This window comes from Sitophilus oryzae, unplaced genomic scaffold, assembly GCF_002938485.1.
Source record: "Sitophilus oryzae breed Bouriz unplaced genomic scaffold, Soryzae_2.0 scaffold_359_pilon_pilon, whole genome shotgun sequence".
Taxonomy (NCBI): Eukaryota; Metazoa; Arthropoda; class Insecta; order Coleoptera; family Curculionidae; genus Sitophilus; species Sitophilus oryzae.
In genome coordinates this window covers 174,279-192,238 of record NW_022146928.1, presented here as the reverse complement: position 1 = coordinate 192,238, position 17,960 = coordinate 174,279, and the positions used below count along the sequence as shown (strand labels likewise).

The window sequence follows — 17,960 nt, the reverse complement described above, 5'->3', positions numbered from 1 at the left end:
TATTAACTGTATATTATGTATATTTCATTTAAACTATATCATTTTTAAAATACCAACCAAAAATCTGAGGAATAATTATGTTTTCCATGTATTCTACAACATATTTATTAATCCGTTATATCTAACTAGCGTGACGTCATAAATCTCGCCCGCAGGCTGATCTTTTAATAGAAGGCACCGATCTATCTTAATAGTAGATTATTTTCTTTATCTATGGTCAAAATTAAAACCAGTCAAATGTCAACGTATGATTTTATCCTTTGTTTATGATTTTATTATTGTCAAATATAATTTGTTATCTTGTCGTTACGATACCTACGGTTAGTGTCCCTGAAATGCATTTTTGTAAAACTGGTTCGAATGAGGCAAAAGCCTAAGTTGGCCTAAGTATAGAAAATACAATTTGACGTTGACAAAATTATAGGAAGACAACTTAAGGTACATTGGCATTTGCCTGGTTTCCCATTGTTACCTGTTCAGTTTTAATTTAGAAATAGATGTAGTTTTTCTTAAATTACTTAATATCGGCTTGTCCAAAATTGTTCAAATTTGGAATGTATATTCAGCATACGCAGATCTCTAAAAAATCTATTTACGATGCAGCTGTAAAATTAATATGGGAGCAATATTTGGACAGTTCAAAATTTGCATGGAATTTCCTATGTTTCGAACTACGATGTGCCACCTGGTATACTGGGTGCGTCTCAAAAGTGGCTCACCTCTTTAACTTTTTTATTTTTTCTTTCTTTTTTTATAAGAAAACGAGATTTGGTATGTTAGTATATGACATACAGGTTGTTAATTTGTTTATTACTCGCGGCAAGAGCTTTATGGTTGAAATATGGCAACCTCGGCCCGCTCGTCGAGAGACGACGCGACGCGACGAGTCGGCAGCTTAGCTTAGTACTCATTTGGAATGTAGGCAGTGTTGCCAATCTGTTCTCCAATGAGTTACCGTCCAATTAACAAGCTGTATATTAGGATTGATTGACGTATTTAATTGTTAACTTTTTATTTTTTAATTGCACTCTCGGTATATTTCTACTTTATTCAATAGAAAATCACCTGAATAGAATGACATATCATATGTCAACTTTTGACATTTTCGTATATGGTTTATTTGAAATTGTAACATGCGGTTCATATCGACAATTTGACTCGAAATACCAAATTATTCGTAAAAAATGCTTTTTCCAAATATGCCAATGAACCACCCTTGTTCCATTTGAAAAAAAATTGTGATATTATTAAAAATACGATTTGGGCATCTTTTAACCGGCTAGGAGAAGAGTCGAAAAACATTAGGGTGAGGACACACGAGGCGGCCTACGGGCGACGAGGCGCCGCTTTGGGCCGCTAGCGGAGGCTCCTCAATGGGACTTCAATGTTACAAAACACACGGTATCTCGTCGACGGCTGCTGCCTTTACCTGCACAAGGTTTTACGACTTTAAGCGGGGCGTCGGTATACCTATACAGTTTTTCGCTAAACTTTTAAATGCAATACGTCTCCGAATATAAAGTGTCTAACTAGCCACCTACTTGTATAAGATTATAAGGGCTTCGCTCGTATTTGCCTCCGACAATGTTGCCGCTTCTAACGCTCGCAGATGCAATGCAAAAAGACCGATTTGGCGACCTTGAGCTATTTTTAAATCTTTACTAGCCGATTCCTAGGAATCAACTCCAGCCGTCTTTTCAAGACATTTTTATATATTTTTGATGTGATGCTCTGGGCTCTGATTATTTACATGATTAAATATTTTGTATTAGAGTTTGTTTTGTTAAATTGATAATGAATAGGTATGAAATTTTACATTAATTCCTTTTACATAAGATTCATAAAAAATAATCAAGTTATACAGGGTTGTTCACCACATACGACACAGAGTATTGTAGCTAAACGATTAGGTTTTTACAAATTGTAAGTTTTGGGTTCGTTGAAGGAGTATTAGAGCTACAATTTAAAAATATTTTTACAAGATACAGAGTGTCCCAAATAAATAAAAAATATCAAAGATGTATTTTTTTAAATCGAACACCTTGTATATTATTACATTTTTAGTTTCTACGATTAAAATAAAGGTAAATTTGACTAAGGTTTATTACACTTAAACCTTACCGTTTTTGAAATATTTTCAATTTTGGTAAAATTGCAGTAAAAAATTTTATGCTTTATTTCTCTGAGGGTATCAAAGTTTTTAATGCTAAATATTTACTGAAGTTTATTTATTGATCAGTTATGGTGTTGCAATAATAAAAATAATACTACCTCATACAGAGTGTCTACAAATTTATTTCAAATTATTTCTAGCTTTAAACGGCAAAAACTTGTTTAATTTAAATGGAATGCCCTGTATATTTTAGGAGAATAAGAGGCACAATTTAATTGTCTATCGAATTGTATTATACTACTTTTTAGCTATCCCTTCAAGTTTTCGTAGAAAATGCATTTTCTTATAATTTAGACCTCATTTATCAATATACCCATGGAATATTGATATTTTAGATTGTTTTTAAAGCAACAAATGTACAGACTAGTAATATTCTCGTTTTTAGCAAAACGATGATATTACTAGTCCATTTGTATGCAAAAAGAAAACTATCTAAATCTTTATAAAATAGTATACCATTAATTAAATATACCACCATTATTTCCGCCCAAATACTAATTAATTACATACTTAATTGTGTTAGTTAATAAATTATTCTTAATAAATATGGATTTGAATCAGAAATTAATATAATAATAAGTTATGAAAATGAACGTCTCTGTTGTAATAAATAAACATTTGTCAAAAAAAGAAATATCATTTTTAAGGTGTTACTTTTTACCACACTGTCTAATACACATACCAAATACATTTTTTGGCGTTTGGAGCAATTATTATTAATCAACGCAAACAGTCAATTAATGCAGTTTGAATACTGGAATCACATTAATTGGTCCCCTTTAACAAATATTTAAACAGTTTTTTTATTTTTTAATGAAATTTTCTTCAAGTCTTCACTTCTTTATATTATTATACCTAGTATATAATTTTTCTGAAAGAAAAGCAATTGCTATGATAGATTATAATTAAATTAAATAATTATTTTGTCACTTAGAACACTACTTACTTCAAGTCTTCACTTCTTTATATTATACCTGATATGTAATTATTGTTCTGAAAGAAAAGCAATTGCTATATTTCCAACATAAAACAATATGGGCAAAAAATTACATACACATTAAAAACAAACATATTTTGGAAATATTTTTGATATTATTTCTTAGTCTTCTAGATATTTGTTCTGAACCATTATTGCTTCCTGTCACAATTCTGCATCGCAATAGTTGCAAAGTACAGATTTCTTTAAAATTTTAAAGTTTCCATTTTCTACAAACCGAAAAATCTGTTAATTTCACTTATTATAACAAAAATTTTTTTAAATTCATTAATTCGAAAAACTCTTTGTTTGATTCGAGGACATTTGGATTATTTTTTTCATTAAAATATAGTTTTGATCGTTCTATTCTTTTACTACTAAATCGTGCTTTATTGTTTCACTCAGTTGCACGATTATAAGTTTCATTTTTCAGTTGATCGAATTTCTAGGGTTGGAGTTCAAGACGGTTTCAAATAGTTTCTCATTGACTATTTACGACGTTTGAAACTACATCTGAGAGATTTAAAATAGTACTTCCAAAAAATATTAAAAATTATTACTTCTCGTACGTATTTTAACGTTGTTTTAATAAATATATTTTCATCGACTTCAGTATTTTGTTTTCATTGGATGTTAATATGATATTTGTCAACGCTTTCTGTACATCGACGTACCTAGATCTTAAAGCTAACATAACAACGTGTCTGGATGACGAACGCGTATGGTTTAAACCTTAATAATTGTTCTTTAGATCATAAGTTCTCTTGATACATCTCTTCTGCATTATCCCCTCTGATATATATGAAACTACTGCATTTTATCATTAATTTGTTCGCGAGAGTCCAACAAAGCAGCGCTCCGCCCCTTATAGATAGATATCTTTCAGAGGACCTTCTTCTAGCGACATAAAATTGAGCCTCTGCGCCTGATGTCAAGACCCTTCCACATAATTATATAGATATTTATATATATAAAAGGATATAAGAACAAATGGTTCCTCATAAATGTGTCATCAAAATCCAAATCTGTAATGGCCGAGTTAGGTCTGAGTGAGAAGAAGCGAGAGAGTGAGAATTTACAGTGTGGATACTATTTGGAGCGTGTGCCCACCCTTATATCTTTTCTTGCCGCTCTCATAAAATATTGAAAAAATTTGGAAAGAACATTAGATATTACTTTCATATTTTATAATATAAAAAATAAAAATGAATATTTTTTTTGCTTTTTTCTTCCAACCCTTTAAGAGGGGTAGATGTCACCTCTACAATCTTAAATGGGAATGTGGGTCAAGTGGCACATCGTTTTAAAGGGCGTTTTATTCTCTTTCCAGTGGTATCCTACTTTATTGCTTTTTTTCCAGAGGTTTCCAAATAATCGCGTTTTTTAAAGAGCAATTGCAGAAAAACAATTAAACGTGGCCCAGATTTTTTGGTTTTCAGGTTAGTGCTTACACAAAAGTTATTGCAATGGATCTCCTTGTAGTACAAATTATAAGAAGATTAGGTTACACCACTTACGCCCTTATCTTATAAGTTGTTCAAAAATGGTTGTCCCATTTTCCCGTAAACAGTAGTAAAGTCTGTTTTCAAACACCTCCTTAACATTTCGGAAAATTTCACCGGGCATTGACTGGCATTCTGCTGTAATTCGCCTTTTAAGATCATCAATATCAGTAGTTTGTGTTTTATAAACAAAGGAGTTAAGATGTCCACCCCCCCCCCCCCAAAAAATATCTAAGTGATCTTGGAAGATATTCAATTGGTCCCCTTCTGCCAATCCATGTACCTGCAAATCTCTCGTTTAACCGCTGTCGGACCGGAAAAAAATAATGAGCTGGAGCACCGTCCTGCTGGAATGTTAACAATTCCTCCTGTGAAACTGATTAGAGGTTTCCACTCATTCGAATTTGAGAAAGGAAAGTTAATGTTTATGATGTTTTCTGTTTATTATTATTTCGAATTTCGACCCCCTAGAAAAATGTAATGGCTAAGAAGATTCACTGCAATAATTTTTGTGTAAACACTAGCCTGAAAACCAAAATATTAATGCAGGCATGTTTAATTGTTTCTGCATCTTTGAAACGCGATTATTAGAAAATCTCTGGACAAAAAGCAACAAAGTAGGATACGGCTGAAAGGAGAATTTAAATGTCCTATTGAAACGATGTGCCACTGACCCCCATTCCCATTTAAGATTGTAAGGGTGACATCTACCTCACCTAAGGGGTTGAAAGAAAAAGGCCAAAAATATTCATTTAAAGTGTCCCCCTTACTAATAAAATTGACGTGTCTTTCCGATTTTTCATATTTTTAACTGCAAGAAAGATATTAGGGGTGGGAAGTTTTAAAATTGACACACTGTATATCTGTACTATATGTAGTTGTAGCAAATCTCTACTTTGTATTTTACAGTACACAAATCGGTCAATCTGAATTTTTTAGGTATGCAATTCTCTACCATCGAACACGTTTGAACACCGGTAGTTACGTCACTGTTAAAATTTATGTAAATCCTCTACGTTCTATCAAAAACAAACTTTTAAGAAAATATAGTGCTTATTGTTTTAATAATACTATTATCGGTTTTATATTATTTTTTCTCGCTTTATGGTTTCTTTACAAAAACCAAAAAATTAATTTATCATTGATGTAATCTATTTTAGAATGTTCCGAGTAGATTCATAATGGTTAATAGCAATAATCCTATTACTCACTGCTATATCTATTATTAGCTTCCAGAATCTACATTTATTTAAAGAAACGCATAAATGTATCATTTGTATTAAAATAAATATGTAAAAAATACCAAATGAATTTAAAATAGATTTACTTAACTTATACTTAGAATATCAGGAAAAAAAATATAAAAAATTATAATAAAAAAAAAAAAAAAAAAAAAAAAAAAATTGACGTGTTTTGGATTTTGAAAAAAAAAAATATCCTGGAAGTTATGCCTTGCGGAACATTTTCGATGGGACATCATGTATAACTCAAAATTGGTAAGAGAATAGAAAGTTTATACTTGATAACAAGTTTTTTTAAGTTTTCAATACTGAATAATTGCCTACCACATTCTGTTAATATGCATCTGTAAATTGTTGGACACAAAAATATGTCGCCTCTGAGTAGCAAGTTAAGTCTAATAATTATGAGTAATTTTGATAGACCCTTAAGTCTTTAAACATTTAAGTTCCGTTATTACATAGTATAATCTTCTCTGTATATGAGTGTATTATTTTTTTAACATTGAAAATGTTTCTGTTATAAGGGAGCCCAAATCGAATTAAAATGCTACATTTGCCACACCATGACGTCATATATACAAGGGTCTAGGAAATCTCGGCGCAGCGGCGGCAGTCGGCCAGCGCGCGCAAAAACCATTACATCGCTAATTGTTATTTGATATATCTTTATTAGTTTTAAAACAAAAAATTATGGCGGTTTTGTTTTGATACCTTGTCAAGACATAACCAAAACTTTTAAACTAAAAAAAAAATTGTTTCTTTTTTTCATATTTTTTTTTTAAAAAGATTCGTTTAAATGAAAGTTATATTTAAAAAAAAATCTATTTTTAAACCAAAATTTCGCATGATTGAAATGATTATTTCATGTTTAAAAGTTTTTTTTTGGTCATAAGCCCTAATGGGAAATTGTTTTTTCGTAAAATAATTATAAAAAATTACTCCTACGAAGACTTTATTGTGTACTTGATCAAAAAATAAGTATTTGTTTTCTCTATACGGTGGTATTAATATTCGATTTTTGATGATAGTGCCCTTTACCCGGTCTAATTTTTTACTACTTTCGGAATAAGGGTCCCCATATCATGTACTGTACTTTCCATCCCTGAAAAAATTCAGCTTGTGACACCGAAGTGAGAGGTAACGTTAAAATAAGCTTTAATCTACCTACATTCATAGGGTAGGTGTAGGTACTTCTAGGTATATTCTACCTAGACAGTGGCTGAACTAGCTGAAAGTAGTAATTAATTTGTTACCCGATAAGTAGTTGTCTTATATAGTTTTAAACTCATCTGTATACCTCCTATAAAGTTAGGTTTTGGATTTTTTCCTCCATTGGTTTGTTAACAAAAATTATTACTGGGCATATAAATGTCTGTTACAGGTTAATTCGTTAAAGAAATATGTTTACACCACCATATTATTTTTAATAATAAATAGTATAATAGAATGGCTATATTCTGTTATAACACATATATATGTACTGAATGTACTTATTTTTAACCAATGCATTGTCTTTGTTTTTTTTAATCTCACAAATAAGAAATGTTTTATAGTTTTTATTATAAAAAACAGTGATTATACAATTTATTTACACCCCTTACACTGTTTTCTGTATGGGGTGTAACCAGGAGTATATTTCGTAACCCTCTTACGATATAAGAGGCACAAAGTGTTTTATTACTTAATGCTTAAAAATTTAATAATATATTTGTACATAAAATAAAATAGGGACTAGAAAGTCAATTAATTTAATATGACGTTAATTACTAAATAAGTACAAAGATTTTTTCTAATATTTTTAGTGATTTTTAGTCACCTAATTATAAAGGAGAGATATCCAACCATTGCATTATTTTACTCAACAAATAATTTTTTTATGGTTTTTATTATAAACAACGATTTAATTTATTATACACCCCTTAACCCAAAAACTCCAAGGAGGATATTTCGTGACCCCCTATTTAAAGTGGACAAGCTTTATTAGTCAATGTTTTTATTACCCAGCGTCTTTAATAAAATCTTAATGTTAATTTTTCATAGAAATGATCTAACATAAAAAGCAAATTTTATCAAAAAACTTTTTGATTATCTACAAGGAGTAAAACCGCTGACAAATGTCCGTATACTAATGCCAAAAATTCAAATTAATACCAAAATTTCTCATATTTAATGGCCCACTAATGCCAAGGCTGATTCCAAATATATATACCACTATTTACTACGAATAATATGTAACACCATGTGTTTCACGCAATTAAACCTGTAACAATTACTGTTAGGTACGGGCACAGATTTTTTCCTAAATGTAACTTAAAAAGTGCGTAAAAAGTCTAATTATATTTAAAGAAGATTATAATTCCAACACAAATTACATTATAAGGCCAATTAAGCACAAGCAATACCATTAAAATTTTAGCGTTTTAACTTGTGTTAACATATTTTCTTTAACGAATTAACCTGTACAATACTGGTAGGTACGCGCACAGATTTTTTCGCTAGGTAACTTATTAAGTCGTTAAACAGGCCTATAAATGCTATAACAACATAGGTAACTAACTCATTTAAAATTTAATTCGAGTTTTATTCTCAAATAATAAATGTTTTTATGGTGTTTTTGAATGTTCATTATTAAAGTAGATATTCTTCAAGTTATTGAAGTAATAAGTGTAATGTTTCGGTGAGACCGCGTATATGTCACCGGATTCTGGTTAGTATAAGACTTTTTCTATAGAAAGAGTTTTTTTCTATATTTTTTCCTTTCCAAAATAATACTAATTTCTCCTTATCCTTTTAAATATTACAGTGTTTCTTTTTCTAAAATGTTTAATACTTTATTCTCGCTTTAAAATTTAAAAAATTCACCAAACTGAAGGGAAAATGTGTTACGTTATTGAATAAAGTTCATACAAATCATTTTACCATAACAAAAATCATGGCGGAAGATATTCAGGTGGCATTTCACACATTCATCTATTAAAATCGAGATTAAATAATAAACTTGCGTAACATGTTATACACGAGATAGAAAGTATCAGAATCGATTAATACGCAATACGCTACGCAGTCAACTTATTCCTATGCGCGGATGAGCGTCTTCAAGACTCTTCCTTCGGCCAGGGTCACGACGCCGCCGAAGAGGAATCGGCCTACGTTTGACTAAACAGGTCACTTCCCTACGTTTGACTAAACAGGTCACTTCCACAGATCATCCGCGCATAGGAATGGGAGAACCATAAACTCTCGAAAGGGGAGAACCATAAACTCTCGAAAGCCCAAGTTATCGAAAACCCGAACGCAAGCGAACGGTAGACCGAATGGTCCCGATTGGAAGTTATCGAATCTCGGCTCCTCCCCTCGCTATTTGTATTTTAAATTGTAATTTAATTTTTTTTTTTTTTTTTTTTGTGGAAATATACACTTAAATATTTTAAAATGTAAAAGTTATCTTGCAAAATTAGAACCTGAAAGCCTAGAAATGCGGAATCGGTACAAACCAAAAATTTAACTCGTGAATAACATAGAAAATAGAAGCCCTTAGTTTTGATATTTATTTTAAATGCTAGCCCAGACTGCCCAGTGGAGTTTTCAAAGATATAAGAAACACGGAAATTATTAGTAGTGTTCACCATGAATTGTTACAAATTTCCAGAAATTAAAAGGAAATAGGAGGGGCGTGTGTTTCAAGAAATATTTTAAAGCAGAGTTTTGTCAGTGATTATGGAAGCCTAAAGTTGCAGGCCATATCCTTATCAAAACAAAAAGTAAGGCTTATGATAAACACTTTTCCCCATAGTTTTTCTATATTTTAGTGATTTCTTTAGGTCAAAAATCTACAGCGTATGAATAGTATGTAAACCTGAAGCCTGAAGCTGTGAGATTGTGTTAGAAAGGAATTCAACATCAAACTATACTGAACTCTAACCCTGAAAATGTTTAATACAATCCAAAGCAATTACCAGCATGGCAGGAAAATTAAAAGCAAAAGTTTATTTCCAATAATTATTGTTTATAAATCAGGATCAAAAATTACATTACTTTCACTTTGAAAATTTCAAAAAAAAAAAAAAAAACGAATTTTTAATTTTTTTTTTTCCATAATGCGGAGCTTAACCAGTTGATATAGTTTAGTGTAGTTTCTGAGATAGTAATGGTGTGAATGAAATACTTATTTCTGCAAAAAAACGTGAGCCTAGCTTAAAGGATTACTGTATAAATTTCTAATGTTTTTTTAACTGATTTTTTTTTTTTTTTTTTTTTTTTTTTTTTTTTTTTTTTTTTGAAATTTTTTTTGGAATTATATTAAATTCTTTTTAAAAATCGGTTTGCCTTTTTATTTTTTCCCTCTAAGGTTTTGCTTTAATATTTTAAATACTTCTTAGCTGATTTCGTTTGAAGGTGATACAATTCCTGCAATTCTATCATAGATCGACCAAATCAGATTATAAAATGGTCAGCGTGTGTTCGGCTAAAAATTTGATGTCTTTTGTTATTACCACTGGTGTAGGCAGTATTTTGTTATTGAAATAAAACAGAAATGTAGAAAACAACGTTTATTTTAATAAATTCAGTACCACTTAAAGTAGACAACAAACACCAAGTCAAGATATTCACACGTTTATTTTGATGCCCAATGCCCAATTAAGTTATAACTTCTAACATAAGAAAATATCTACCTTTTTGGCAAAAAGAAAACGGTTACCCTTGTTTATATATTAATAGTTAGTCAATGTGCCTGTATAAGTCGATGCTGCCAACTGGTGGCAGAAATTAAAACGTAAAAAGGGGCGGAGACTATTGAATTTGGCAAAGAAGTAGGGACTAGGAATTCTTCGAATTTAATTCTCCGTAAAGAATAAAATATCTTATCTGCTTTGAACCAAATTTTTACCTCAAAGCGTTATTTACATTTTTTATTTTTGGATATGGATTATATTTATTTTGATTTTCATGGCCCCTCGTTAAATACTAAATTATTATATTAGGTATATATATATATTTTATTTCTAGATGATTATTAAAAAAAATACTATTGAAACTAAATACATATACCTACCTACCTCTGTAACTTTGTAAAAAGTATGACGGATTTAACATAATGTTTTTTTTTAAATGTAACAACCTTATTTTATTTTAGATCCTGCGTTTAAAATTATTTACTTTTTTTATGTATAATCCTGAATGTTGTAACCTAAAACTAGTTTTCTAAAATTTCAATTTGTTGACTCGGAAGAAAAAATATTAGATACTATGTAGATATTTAAGGCAGATGCACAGGGTGATTCAACATATATTAATTGTTATTCTACGTATTTAAAATTAAAAAATTAAAATATCTGCAGACTCTTTCAATGACACAGCCTATACTGAGTGTTTTATTTTTAAAAGTGGTTCACCTCATATACTTTTTTATTTTTTCAAGATTTTTTTTTAAAAAAAAACTTAAATTGGGAATGTTAGTAGGTATATGACATTAATCGATATTGATTCCTATTCAGTTAGTTTCGGTCACTTCCTTGTTCACCGGAAATGTATACATTTGATTTTTAAATGGTACCCTCGGTATTTTTTATACCGTTAAGATCGAATTAAAAACGGCGTCAGCGATGCTATGAAATGAACATCGATGACCATTTCTCATAATTTACATATAAATGGACAGCGCTTTTCATTTTCATAGCCATTGCTGACGCCGTTTTTATTTCGATTATACGGTCTTTATTTGATAGAAAATGACATTACTGAATAGAATGACAACTTTTGACATCAACAACCATCATATGTCACTTTTGACATTTCATTTAAATCAAAAATGCATTAAAATTCCAATCTAGTGTCATGGCGTGTTAAACCATTATTTTTAATCAAGGCATTAAACAAGGAGCTTTGGAAAAATTGATTTGGTCGTCTAATATTTATTGTGTCTTTTCCTGGTCAGTTGAAATATGCCCATTTCGTATTTTAATCATAACTCAATTTTTTTAATGAAACGAGAGTGGTTCATTAGGCATATTTGGAAAAGCATTTTTTGATACCTAATAATTTTTTTTTTTTTTTTTTTTTTATATTTTTTTTTGGTACCACACACTCCGTATGTCGAGTCAAACTGTCGTTATCTTTACGACCGGTTACATGTTGTAATGGCACTCTCCTAGATTGAACTTTAAAAATACTATTTTTTAAGTAAAAGAGTCAAAAAGTTGAACATTAAATTATTCTATTGAGAATGCCATTATTCTGCCAAAATAAAGTAAAAAATACCGACGGTGCTACCATTTAAAAACAAAGTTGTAGTCATTTCCGGTGAAACAAGAAAGTGACCAAAAACAAATAAAAAAAAAAAAAAAAAAAACTTTTTGAAAAACACCCGATATATTATAATTCTTTCTGATAGATTTTACCAAAATCCTGGATCAACTTCTATTAAGAATGTCATATATAAATAAATAAATCACTTTACTTAATGCTTAATTAATAAAATTTAATTTTTGTTGTCATATGGCAACTTGTTATAATGTAAATGAATTTAAAAGAAGGATAAAATTCAGAACAGATTGCAAGCTGTTGAGTATAGGTGTACTTAATATACTTTCTTAACAAATGTTGAAAGGTTTTGTTAAAATCACTAGAAAATAATAATATATATATATATATATTATATATATATATATATATACTATATAATTATATATATATATATTATACTATATATATATATACTATATATTATATATATATATAATATATATGTATATATATATATATATATTATATATATATTATAATATATTAATTATGTATATATATTATATATATATATATAATATATATATATATTATATATATATATATATATAATATATATATATATATCGGATCAGCAAAACAAAATGTTTGAACACAGTGTAGCATCTAACTGCAAGTATTTTTACATATAAATATATTTTTTTTTTCATCTCTGTAAAACACTCCTACCAAAATTGTGTAGTCCAACTTCGGAAACAACTGACAGTTAAGTAACATAGGAATAAAATTTTACTTTTTTTTTAAATTGTAAATACTTACTAAAGTTATTTATAAAAAAAAGTTATAGAATTTTAGGCAGAATCGAAACCAGCAACCAGTATACTCAAAAATAACATTTGAACTGTGTCTCTAAAGATTCTCTATACCCTTTTTTTATTTTTTTGGAATTCCCAAAACAAACGAGATAATTAACTTTATTTCTTTCGTGATATCTCATTTTATAATATTTCGGAAGAATTAATTGTGGTATCTTATTTTATAATTATTAGAAATAAATCGGAATTAAAGGATAAGGGATGATATGTAAATATGTACCATACGATAAAAAAACGGCCTCAGAGGTGGTTTGAAATTAATATCGATGTCATATATATGTACGTAAACAAATAGACGCTGTTTTTTTTTTTTTTTTTGCTCATACCGTATAAGAAAACAAATTTAATAAAGCAAACGCATTTATTAATACATGTATATAGATTTACATGGTATGAAGAAATTCGCATTATGATCTCTGAAGGTCCCACCAAAGCTTGGTTAAAGTGGCGAGTACGACCATTTAGCAGTCACACCTATAATTTAATAAAATATGAATATAATAAACAAAACTTATTTCTTTTAGATTTTAAAAGCGAGTTATATGTGCTAAGTGGTTTTTGATTATTTTAGGCTAAATTTTTATAGACATATTATTTTAGACCAAATTGTCTGCCCACTCAAACGTCTTCAAAATTATAATGTAGGAAATTCCTAATATGTTTTAATTGGGAATACTTTCAGAAAGTTTCATTTTCACTAAACAAAACTACGTATGTATAATAAATTGCAGTATAATCAACTATAATGCATGATATATACTAGGGGCGTCAAAACTAGATGTTGGGTTTTTCTCGATTATTTCGAACAGAACTCTAATTTTTTCTCAAAAATTTTTTTCCAACTTTGTGTTGAAAAATAATTTTTAAATCCATAATCGATGTATACAGTAATGTCCTCCTTAGAATACATAATTATTTTCAGCTGCATCGATAAAATAAATCATATTTACTGATGCCAAGTAAAAAAATAATTAGAAATTATTTTAAACATCTAATTTTAATTTTTGTCGCTGATAAATAGATACATCACTTTTGTCGACAAACTCACTAATAAAAAATTGCGTAAAAATCATGTTTATTCGCAAAGAGACAATTGAAACCATTTAATAACTATTAATTTGGGATATAGATCTTAATAAAACAAAAGTTGCATAAAAGCTTTGTTGATTTATGATATAAAATATGTTTGAAATAGCAAAGAAAATATAATATCTAGTTTTGACTCATCCTGTATATAATAAACAATTTAGTCTATTTTAATATAATTATATGAATTATATAATTATTAATTATTAACTTAAATTAGTTCCAGTAAAAAACGTCGATATTACCTATTTTTAACTTTTTTTTTTTTTTTTTGTTTAAATATATTTTATTATATAAACAATAAAATTCAATCCAAAAGGGTCAAAATATATTCTTTGGTCAAAATGAACTCTATACGACTACGACATTATGGTATTTTTTGGAATGACAATTTAATAACAAATCCACCAAGCAAAAATACAAAATATAGCCTTTCATTTCACAAACTCATAACCTTTGCTCATAACTAATAGCTTTAAAAAGTAAATATATATTTGAATCATCCTGTACATCTATAAAAATACCTCCCTGTCAAATTTACGCTACTTTTGCAAGCATATTTTACAAAAAAAATATGATTTGAGGAAAATATAAAAATAGGAAATTGATATGAAGCTTTATCTAAAAACATAGGTTGACTGTAGATAAAACAATATTTTACGTTATCAAGTTAAGAAAATTCTCGGAAAAAATTATAAAATACACAATATATCTGACAAATCCAAAAAAGCAAAGTGAGAAATGAAACAATTTATAGCATAAAATCAGTATTTTTAAACTTTGGGCAAACTGGGTATTATCGTTTAATCTATCTATCAATCTATCAAATGTTTATTATTAAACTTATCTCAGACTCTATAACATTTTTCCCAAGAGGATTAAAACAAATTTATATGAATTTAGAAATAAATATGAACAGTATTTACTTACCTGTAAAACAGATGCTTTTTGCTTAATTAAATATGTTGGAAAATATTATCCAGTAGGTACAAATACACAACACTTAAACACAACAAAATAAACTAATAAAATAATAGCTTCTAATCCAAATTTCATTAAATACTGTTTATGTTTCTTCGAGGACGAAAACTGGAATTTTTAATTACTCAAGATATGCATTAAGGTATATTTCAATTCAAAAGCTGGTAAATATTTATTTTTATAAGACATAACCTAAACGAAACGAAATTACAAGTCGAGAAAGATCAACAAAACTGCCGAATTTAGAAGAGAATATAACTTTTTTCCTTTTTCTCTTGTCACAGTTGAAACAAACAAGGATAAAGCTATTTTCGTAAAACATGGGTGAAACGTGCTAATAAGTGGCCCAATAGATGTGACCTCGCGCCCTTCCATTTTTGAACGATGGGCGGGTTTAACGGATTCCCCTCAAAGAAAATCGTAGGGGAATACAAAAATTCAGAACGGGCAAGGCGCCACCTAGAAGACGGGCTTGTACTAAGCCCTCATTGTACATCTATTTATACATAATCAAGGATACTATTAAACCTAGATCCGCCCATCTCCCACCATTTTAATTGAGGGGTAAAATCAAGGGTAAAATTCTTGGCGATTTTCATTCATGTTTAAGGTTCAAAAAAAGGCCGCATGGTGGCAGCAGCTCACAATACCCCTCATTGTCAGACTATATTATATACACGTCCGGTAATGTTGAATCTAGGCATAGGAATTACATGCATTGGAATGAAACGCCTATAAAAAGTCTAAGCTTAAACAGAGATGGATAACAACTTCCCCGTTTCCACTTCCACTACGATTGTCGAGTTAGACAAACTCCAATAAGACAACAAATTTTGCAAATGCCACCGCCTCCCATTCACTCATGATACTCATCCACCTGCCTTTTATCGCCATTATTTTATTTCCCTTCCCGCGCCCCCGCAAGGCACAATCTCGCAGTCCATCACAGTGTTGCCAGGTCTACCGAGTTCCGTGTAAACTACCGAACCGATCTACCGATTTAAATAAAAATCTATCGATATGATCCACTGCATCTTCAGTCTTTACAATACAAGCACTTTTTAAAAATTTGACATATTTGGACTAAAAATTAAGCGACCAACGCGTTGGAATCTGTCTACTTGCAGAGTTACAGAGATATTCCCACAAATCCTTATTACTCCTCATTAGGCGCGGTATTGGTGACATGCCAGAAGATGATATCTTTAGAAAATATTTTTGTTTCATTCATCTACAAAGTTGAACTCCGCATTTCTCCCCAAAAATGTAAACAAAACAAAATCTAAGTTAAGAAACAAACTAAATACGGACAAATATTTTAGTGCTTTTCCTGTCTAAAAAATATATTAATATAAAAAAAAGAGTTGAGAGTTGCTACAGCTTTCCCATTGAAGTGAAATTAATTTTAGATATCACTGATCAAAATTTGTACAAAAGTAAAAAGTGACTGCTATCCCTACTTTTATAGTTTTATATGTTTATATAAATATATAAATATTATTTAATTTAATATACCGGGTGCGGTCTCGAAAGGGTCACTCCCTATAACTTTGTTATTTTATTGATAAAATATTTTTTTTTTTTTTTTTTTTAAATTAGGATTGATTGGACGTAGGTATTCAATTGTTTTTGGTCACTTCCTGTTTCACCGGAAATTACTAAGCAAAATTTGAATTTTTAATGGCACCCTCGGAATTTTTACTTTATTCTGAGGAAATGACATTCTTAATAGAATGACATATCATATGTCAACTTTTGAGTCTCGCTTAATAAAATCGTATTTTAAAATTCAATCTAGAGTACTATGGCTATGTTAAAAACACTAATTCTTAATCAAGGAGTTTTGGAAAAATAGATTTGATCGTCTAATGTTTTAGTGTCTTGTCCTGGCTAGTTAGAAAACGCTCAAATCGTATTTTTTAATCATATCTTAATTATTTCAAATGGAACGAGGGTGGCTGATTAGCATATTTGGAAAAGCATTTCTTTATTGAATAATTTGATACCACATACTAATCTGTATTAAGGTATTTTGAGTAAAAAATTTTCGTTACAAACCTCAAGTTATACTTCAAATAAACTATATGCGAAAATGTCAAAAGTTGATATATGATATGTCATTCTATTCAAAATGCTTTGCTATCGAATAAAGTAAAATACCGAGGGTGCCATTTAAGTAAAAGTTGTAGTCATTTCCGGTGGAATAGTACGTGATCCTGGATTTGACCACCGTCGTCACCAATCTTATAGTCGCTGCTACCAAATGTTGTAGTTCTCTATTTGACCCGTATCACCACTTGTTGGGAATGTTATTCTTTATTTTTTTATAATTAAATTCTTACTAAGTTGTTATTACTTTTTATTTTAAACTTTAATACAAAATATAAATTTAGCAGTATTACGTCTATGAAAATTTTTATGAATGTCCCCGGTCCCCTCTGTGACCGTGCTTTTATGAGAATGCCCTCTCCGAAAACCCACGGGCGTACCTACTATTTCTTAATAATATTTCAGGTAGGTTTGCAAAAGGACAAACATGACCATTTCTTAAGTAAATAGAAACCAGACATCGCGTCTGAAAGTAAACGAATTACAAAAGGAAAACTAAAAATGATGCAACTATTTATGACTATTTCTTCCAATTTTCATCTTAAGGTAATGGTTCTGTTTATTTGCATCACCCATCTTTCTGAGAAGAATAATAATGTTGATGGTATTTTTCGTACCCTAAATTCTTTAGGCATAGACGTAGAATAAGGGTAAAAATAATATTTTATACAATTTGTCGAATATACATATACATATAACCATATTAAATGTATGTTCAACACCTCCCCCCTTAAAGAGAGAAGCAATAATGCAACTGAACGAAGTACAATTGAG

General features: G+C 29.6%; 1 protein-coding gene across 2 annotated transcripts in view; it reads left to right on the top strand.

The window, feature by feature from the left end:
- Window positions 1–247: 247 nt before the first annotated feature.
- The window catches only part of LOC115884981 ((Lyso)-N-acylphosphatidylethanolamine lipase), a gene marked incomplete at its 3' end in the record, with an annotated part of 70,715 nt that continues 53,002 nt past the window's right edge, over window positions 248–17,960 (top strand). The window contains 1 exon segment of one of the 2 annotated variants that reach the window (XM_030903715.1): window positions 248–438. 2 annotated transcript variants of the gene reach the window in all.